The following is a 7838-nucleotide window of genomic DNA, read 5'->3' as shown; positions in this document are numbered from 1 at the left end:
AAAAAGCAATGGATTTCTTGCTTTTGCCACAAATTCCCCCAGCTGTGAGCCTTCCAACCTTCTAAGTATTCCTTTATATGCGGTTCAGAGTTCTGGGACCAGCCCCTGAACCTGCTTGGTCAGGTATTCTGTGTTGTTGTTGGCGGAGCTCTCTGCTATACGTCCACCCGATCTGCCATCTTGTTTATTCTATCAAAACAAATTTTGATGCCTTTTCTTTGTGAGCTACGGTTTGAAATCATTCATTTGTTGTTGTTGTTAAAGCTTCTATTGTGAATTGAGCGATAGTTTACATGAGAATAGATGGGTTAGAACTCAACCAATCATATTTTGTTTCATTTCAATGATTACAATCCTCTCCTTGCAATATCAGTAACAGTATTTGCCTCTATTCCCTGATTTCTTTTTTTTTTAAAGAACAACAAAAAAGCTTTATTGTATAATTTACAGACAATGAAATTGACCCATTTTAAGTGTACAGTTTGATAAGTTTAGTAAAGTTGTACAGTTTTGCAGCCATCATTACAGTCCAGTTTTAGAACACTTCCATCATATGAAAAGTTTCCCTGGTCCCCTTTTAGTCAATACACGCTGACACTCCCATTCAACCAGTGATCTGTGTATGTGTTTTTATTTATTTATTTATTTATTTATTTTTAACTTTTTATTTTGAATTGAGTGAAGGTTTACAGAGAAGATTATCAGTTTTGCATCCAACAAATCACACACATTGTTTAATCTCATTGATTGCAATACCCTCCATGTAGCAACAGTTATCCTACTTCATTTTTTCCTTGTTTTAAGTTTTCATTGTGAAATGAGTGACAGTTTACATGGGAGAACATCACCTTTATGTTCAACCTATCGTATTTCATTTTATTGCAATGATTACAATCCCTTCCATGTATCATAATTCAATAGCACTTGCTTCCATTCCCTCCTTTTTTGTTTTTGTTTTGTTTTGTTTGATGTACACTGAAGCACTTAGGAATGTATAGCCATTCAAACAACCAAAGGTTATACCCTGTAAGCCTGGTCCCCAGCCACCAACACACAGCCCCTCTCCCTCCTAGAGTCCCCAGCTGCTCCATCTCTCCATGTCATCATCTCTGCCTCCATCTCTCAGGTTGCTTCTTCTCTTGATAGGGTCCCATACTCCTCTCCCTTGATGGTCCCAAGGTCCTCTGCTACTGGACTGCAAGATCAATAACTCCCCTCCTTTTGTTACAAAACATTCACCTTAAGATTTGCAACATTCACAATCAGTCCTGACAGAAATTATTCACTATTGAACCACAAGAGTCGTATCCCCATCTCCGTTCACCAGTCACATCTAGCAGGATGGAAACTACTCAGCAGAGATTCTACCTTCCCCTGCACACTCTGAAACTAGGCTCCCTCTTGAAAACTTGTAAGCCAGTCACTTTGTGCTTTTGTAGCAACCCCCCCCCCCCCATTTTGGTTTCTTGTGAAGTGTCGTCGAGTCTGTTCCAACCCACAGCAACCCTGTATAGGGCTTCCGAGGAACAGCTGGTGAACTTGAACCACCAACCTTGCAGTTCAAACAGCTTTGCAGTCTGGCACATTAACCCACAGCGCCACACCAGGACCCCATTTTGGGTAGCCTATGTCAAAGTTGCCCATCCCTGTCAACCCTGTGTACAGAGGGGTTGGATATGATCCTTGCTATAAAGATTTGTTCCCTCTTTTAAGCTACTACATCCATAAGTATAGGTCAAGTTCATCAAATTGTAGCAGATTACCCTTGTTTTTTCTCTTCTTTCTACTTCCAGTCAAATTCTGAACATCCAGCCGTTGAAACTAGGGTACTCTCTACAAGTATAGGCATTCTTATGCATCTACCCTCACTTCATATCAGTTGGACACTTCACTCTCTGCTCTAGTTCCCTGTCGCTATATCCCTGTACATGGGCTCAGTAGTCCCCAGATCTTGCTATACTGCTGACAACCAGGTCTCAATACAGGTTGACAGTAGTCTATTGAATGTAGTCATGCTTAGATCACAGCTTCATTGCTGTTTTCCTCCCACTTCCCCTTATTGGTAGACCAATGTGGTCACCAACAAGATTACATGCCTGCTTGTGTGTTCCCTTTGAGTTTCAGTCCTGGAAGGGGGTTTGCTCTGAGGGGACTTGATTGCTTGTCTTGATGGCTCCCAGGTGCACAACTTGCTAGATCTTTTAGTAGTCAATCAGACTGCTGTTATTCTTTCTGATTTTTCCTGCTAGTCTATCTTTCAAGAAGTAGTTTCTCTTCTTCTAGCCACTCCAGGCTAGTCAGCTTGTCCTTTCAAGTGGAGATTTCCCACCTCAGAAGATTCTAGATGGGGATCAGGATTCCATCTTCTGTCTTAGGCAATGCAAAGACTCTGCAGGAAGCCTCTTTCACTCTGTAAGTTCTAGCCCCATTTTAGGTATTACAAACAGTTATAGGCTGATGACGGACTTACAAGCTTTCTATAGAGATGTTTTTGTCTATTCCTTTCTCTTCCCCTCAAGGTTCTATTTTACAATAGTAGGACAGGAATACCAAGATTCTTAAGACAGTCAAGCATCCTAATATTATTTTCCCTCTTTTACCTATCCAAGCCATGCCTCAATCCCTGTATCACAGAGCCCTGTTTTTCCAGGTTGCGCATACATCGCTATTTACTTATGTCACATTTAGCCCATGCAAACCTGCCTAAATGTTCTCACATCCACCTTGTTCTTCAATTCCTCTCCCTCTTCTTGTGTTACTGCCTCCTCTCGACACCCAAATTATCATGTGTCTAGTCCCTACCCTATGTTCCACCTTCCCCTCCCTCCCCTCCCCCTACCCCCTACACCTTGATAGCAAATAGAGATTTTTTTTCCCCCTTTTAGTGTGGGTATTTTTTCTTAAGCCTTTAGAATAATGGTACCATGCAGTATTTCTCCTTTTGTGACTGACTAATTTCACTCAGCAAAATGCCCTAAGGTTCCATGTTATACAATGGCTCGCAGCTTCTTTGTTATTCTTTAAGGTAGCATATTCCATTGTGTGTATGTACCAAAGTTTGTTTATCCATTCTTCTATTGATGGCTATTTAAGTTTTTTCCGTCTTTTTGCTATTGTAAATAGTGCTGCTATGAACATTGATGTGACTATATCTACTTGTGTTATGGCTAGTATTTCATGTGGATAAATAACAAATAGAGGGATTGCTGGATCATAAGGTGTTTCCATTTCCAACTTTCTGAGGAAATGCCTTGCTGTTTTCCAGAGTGGTTGGACCATTTTGCAATCCCACCAACAATGGAGGAGAGTCCCAGTCTCTCCACATCCTTGCCAGAATTTATTGTTCTTTGCTTTTTTGAACTTCATTGTTATTGCTGATGTGAGATGATATCTTATTGTAGTTTTGATTTGCATTTCTCTCATGGTTAATGATGGAGCTCTGGTAGCGTTGTGGTTATGAATTGGGCTGTGAATCGCAAGTTCAGCAGTTTGAAACTACCAGCTGTTCCACGGGAGAAAGATGAGGCTTTCTGCTCCCATAAAGATTTACAGCCTCAGAAACCCTGTACAGTGTCCCTATGATTCAGAGGCAACTTCAAGACATAACTACCACCATCAATGGGTAATGATCATGAACATTTCGTCACGTTTGTTGACTGTCCGAATGTCTTTCTTGTTGAAGTGTCTGTTCATGTCCTGTGCCCATTTTTAAATTGGGTTATTTGTCTTTTTCTTGTAGAGGTGTTAGAGTTTCCTGTAAATTTTAGAAATTATTCCCTTGTTTTATGCATCATTGCAAAAGATTTTTCCCATTCTTTGGGCTCCCTTTTTACTCATTTGGTGAATTCTTTTGATACACAAAAGGTTTTAATTTTTAGTATATCCCAATCATCTATTTTGTCATCTTTTGTTTGTGCAATATTCACAATGTTTTGTTGTCTGTGTGTGTTCTGTATTAGAGTCCTCAAATTTGTCCCTATTTATTCATTGTTGGAATTTATAATTCTGGAATTCACATTTAAGTCTTTATTCCATGATAAGTAGGTTTTGGTATATGTTGTGAGTTAAAGGTCTTGTTTCAATCTTTTGGGTATAGCTTTCCAGTTCTGCCAGGACTATCTCCTCCCCATGCAATATAATTAGGACCTTTGATGAAAACCAGTTGGCTATATGTGGATGGATTAATTCCCGGATTCTTGATTCTGTTCCATTGATCTATGTTTCTTTCTTTGTACCAGTACCATGCTGTTTTGACCACTGTAGCCATAAAGTAAATTTTGAAATCAGGGAGTGAGAGGCTTCCAACATTATTATTCTTCTTAGGCAGTGTTTTGCTTATCCTAGGTCTCTTTTCTTTCCATGAAAGTTTGTAATTGTTTTTTCCATCTCTTTGAAGAATGTCATTGGAATCTGGATTGGGATTGCATTGTATGTGTAAATTGCTTTGGACAGTTTTGACATTTTCACAGTGTAGCATTGTCTTATCCAGGAGCATGATGTATTCTTCCATATTTGAAAGCTTCTGTTGGATTCTTGTAGTAGTGTTTTATAGATTCCTCTGTATAGGTCCTTTATTTCTCTGGTTACATTTATTCCTAGATATTTCATCCTTTGGGTGGTTATTGTAAATGATATTGCTTTCCTAATGTCCTTTTCAGCGTTGTCATTATTAGTATAGAGGAATCAAACTGGGTTTTGTATGTTGATCTTATATCCTGCCACTTTGCTGATTCTTCCAGTGAGGTCTATTACCTTTTTTTTACTGAGTCTTGATTTTTTTTATGTATAGGACCATATTGTCTCCAAATAGAGAGAGTTTTCCTCTGCTTTGCCAATTTGGATACCTTTAATTTCCCTTTCTTGCCTTATAGCTCTGGATAAGACTTCCAGCACAATATTGAATAGGAGTGGTGACAAAGGCATCCTTGTCTGTGTCCTCTTCGCAAAGAGATGGCTTTCAGTTTCTGTTGGCTGTAAGTTTTGTATATGTACTCTTAATTATGTTGAGGAATTTCCCTTCAATTGCCAGTTTGTTGAGTGTTTTTATCACTAATGGATGTTGGATTTTGTCAAATGCCTTTTGTCAAAATGCCTTTTGTCAAATGCCTTTTCCACATTTGATCATGTGGTTCTTTTCCTTCTTATTATATATATATGGTGAATTACATTGATTGTTTTTCTAATGTTGAGCCATCCTTGCATCGCTGATATGAATCCCATTTGGTCATGATGTAGTATTTTTTGATGTGCTGTTGGATTCTGTTGGCTAGTAATTTGTTGAGAAGATTTGCATCTTTGTTCATGAGGGATATTGGTCTATAATTTTCTTTCTTAGTGATGTCCTTCCCTGGTTTTGGTATGAGGGTTATGCTTGCTTAAAATCCATTACAAAGTTATCCATCCTCTTTTATATTCTGGAATAATTTGAGTAGAAGTGGTGACAGATCTTCTGTGAATGTTTTGTAAAAGTCACTAGTGAAGAAATCTGGACGTGGACTTCTTTTGGTTGGGAGTTTTTGATGACCTAGTCAATTTCTTCTTTTGTTATTTGTCTGTTCAAGTTTTCTACTTCACTCTGTGTAAGTTTGTTGTTGTTGTTGTTAAGTGCCATCGAGTCGGTTCCAACCCATAGCGACCCTGTACAGGGTTTCCGAGGGTGTAAATCCTTACGGGAGTAGAAAGCCTCATCTTTCTCCCGCGGAGTGGCTGGTAGTTTCGAACTGCTGACCTTAAGGTTCACAGCCCGATTCGTAACCACTACACTACCAGAGCTCCTTAGATACATCATATTTTCCTAAAAATGCATCCATGTTTTATTAGTTTTCAAATTTGTTGGAGTACAACTTCATAGTATTCTGTTATTTTCTTTTTTGTTGCCTTTGGTTCCGTTATGACATCACCCATGTTGCTTCTAATACATGTTATTTTTGTCTTCTCCCTCTTTTCTTTTGTCATGTTTTCCAATGGTTTGTAAATTTTATTAAACCTTTCAAAGAACCAGCTTCTTGTCCTGTTGATTCTTTCTACAGTCTTTCTCTTTTCTGTATCGTTTATTTCTTCTCTAATTTTTACTATTTATTTTCTTTGGTGACTGTAGTTATTGTGTTAATTTTGTTTCTTTCTTTCATTGGATGTGTGCATTTTTTGCAATAAATTGTTCTCTCAGCACCACTTTCACCATGTCCCAAATATTTTGATATATTGTGCTTTTATTCTCATTTGTTTCTAGGAACTTTGTAAGTTCATGTTTAATTTCTTCTACTACCCAGTTGCTTTTAAAGAGTTTATTTAAAAAATAGTAAATACGGTTTACATGTATTCAACTTTATTTCCTTGGTTTTCCTATTGTAGATTGCTAGTTTTATAGCATCGTGGTCTGAAAAGATGATTTGTAGTATTTGATGTTTGTAAATTTATGGATGCGTATTTTGTTGTTTAACACATGTTCAATTCTGGACAATGTTCCATGTGCACTAGAAAAGAATGTGTATTGTGCTGTTGTTGAATTAAATGCTCTGTACACATCTATGAGGTCAAATTCTTAGATTATTTTGCTTATTTTCTCTGTATATTTGTCGAGTTTCTCTCTGGTTGTTCTATCCCTTTTCGGAAGTGGCCTATTAAAATCTTCCACTGTAATTTAATTTTGCCTATTTCTTCAATTCTAATAGGGTTTGATTCATATATCTTAGAGCTCTTTCATTGGGAGTGTAGTTATTTATTATGATTATATCATCTTGCTCAATTGACCCATTAATTATGAGATAGTTTCCTCCTTTATCTCTTATGCTGATTTTTACTTTAATATTTATTTTATCAGAGATCTGTATTGCCACTCCTGCTTGTTTTTATTGGTATCTTTTCTATCCTTTAACTTTTAGTCTGTTTTCGTCTTTGTGTGTAAGATGTGTCTTTTAAAAGCAGCATATTGAAGGTCCTTTTTTCTCATCTATTCTGCCATTCTCTGTCTTGTCAGTGGTACATTTAATCTATGGACATTAAGTTTAATTATCTATATGTATTTATTGATTGCTGTCATATGCTAGCTTTTTGTGATGCTGTTTGTTCCTTTGTTCTGCATGCCTTCTTTTACTGAAGTTCAAGTTTTTTGTGCAATTTTTTGTTAGTTCTGATTTCCTTTTTATGTACACAAAAGCACGCAGGTATATATAAACATTTAAAAATGAAACAGCAAATTTTGCAAGCCAGCCTTCTGTTTGCCAACACACATCTATGAGGTCACGTTCTTAGATTATGTTGTTTATTTCCTCTGTATCTTTGTCAAGTTTCTCTCTGGTTGTTCACCTGCTCTATCTCTCCATGACATCATCTGACCCCCATCTCTGGTGTTTCTGTTTCTCTGGTTAAGATCCCAAATTCTGATCACACTCTTCTATCTTGATGATCCTAGGGTCCTCTCTTCCTGGAATGTAAGATTACCTACTCCCCCCTTTGTTTTACACAACTCCTACTTTTACAGTTATGACAATTGCAAGTAGTCATGATAACAATTACTCACTATTAAAAAAAAAAAAATCCTATCCCCATCTCCTTTCATCTACACAAGATGAAAACTTTTCTGTGAGGATTCTCCATTCACCTGCTTGCTCTGAAACTAAACTCACTGTTGAAAATTTGTAAGCCAGCCACTTCATGCCTTTGTAGGACCCCCCGCCCCCATTTTGGGTAGCCAATGTCCAAGTTGCCCATCCTGTCTACTCTGTGTGTGGAGGGGGTGGGAGTGATTTTTGCTGTAAGGATTTGTTCCCTCTTTTGAGTTACTGCATCCATAGGTGTAGGTCAAGTTCATCAAATTGTATCAGATTACTCTTTTTTTC

Source organism: Chrysochloris asiatica, unplaced genomic scaffold (assembly GCF_000296735.1).
Source record: "Chrysochloris asiatica unplaced genomic scaffold, ChrAsi1.0 scaffold00201, whole genome shotgun sequence".
NCBI classification, from domain to species: Eukaryota; Metazoa; Chordata; class Mammalia; order Afrosoricida; family Chrysochloridae; genus Chrysochloris; species Chrysochloris asiatica.
Note: the sequence above shows the minus strand (reverse complement) of the source record.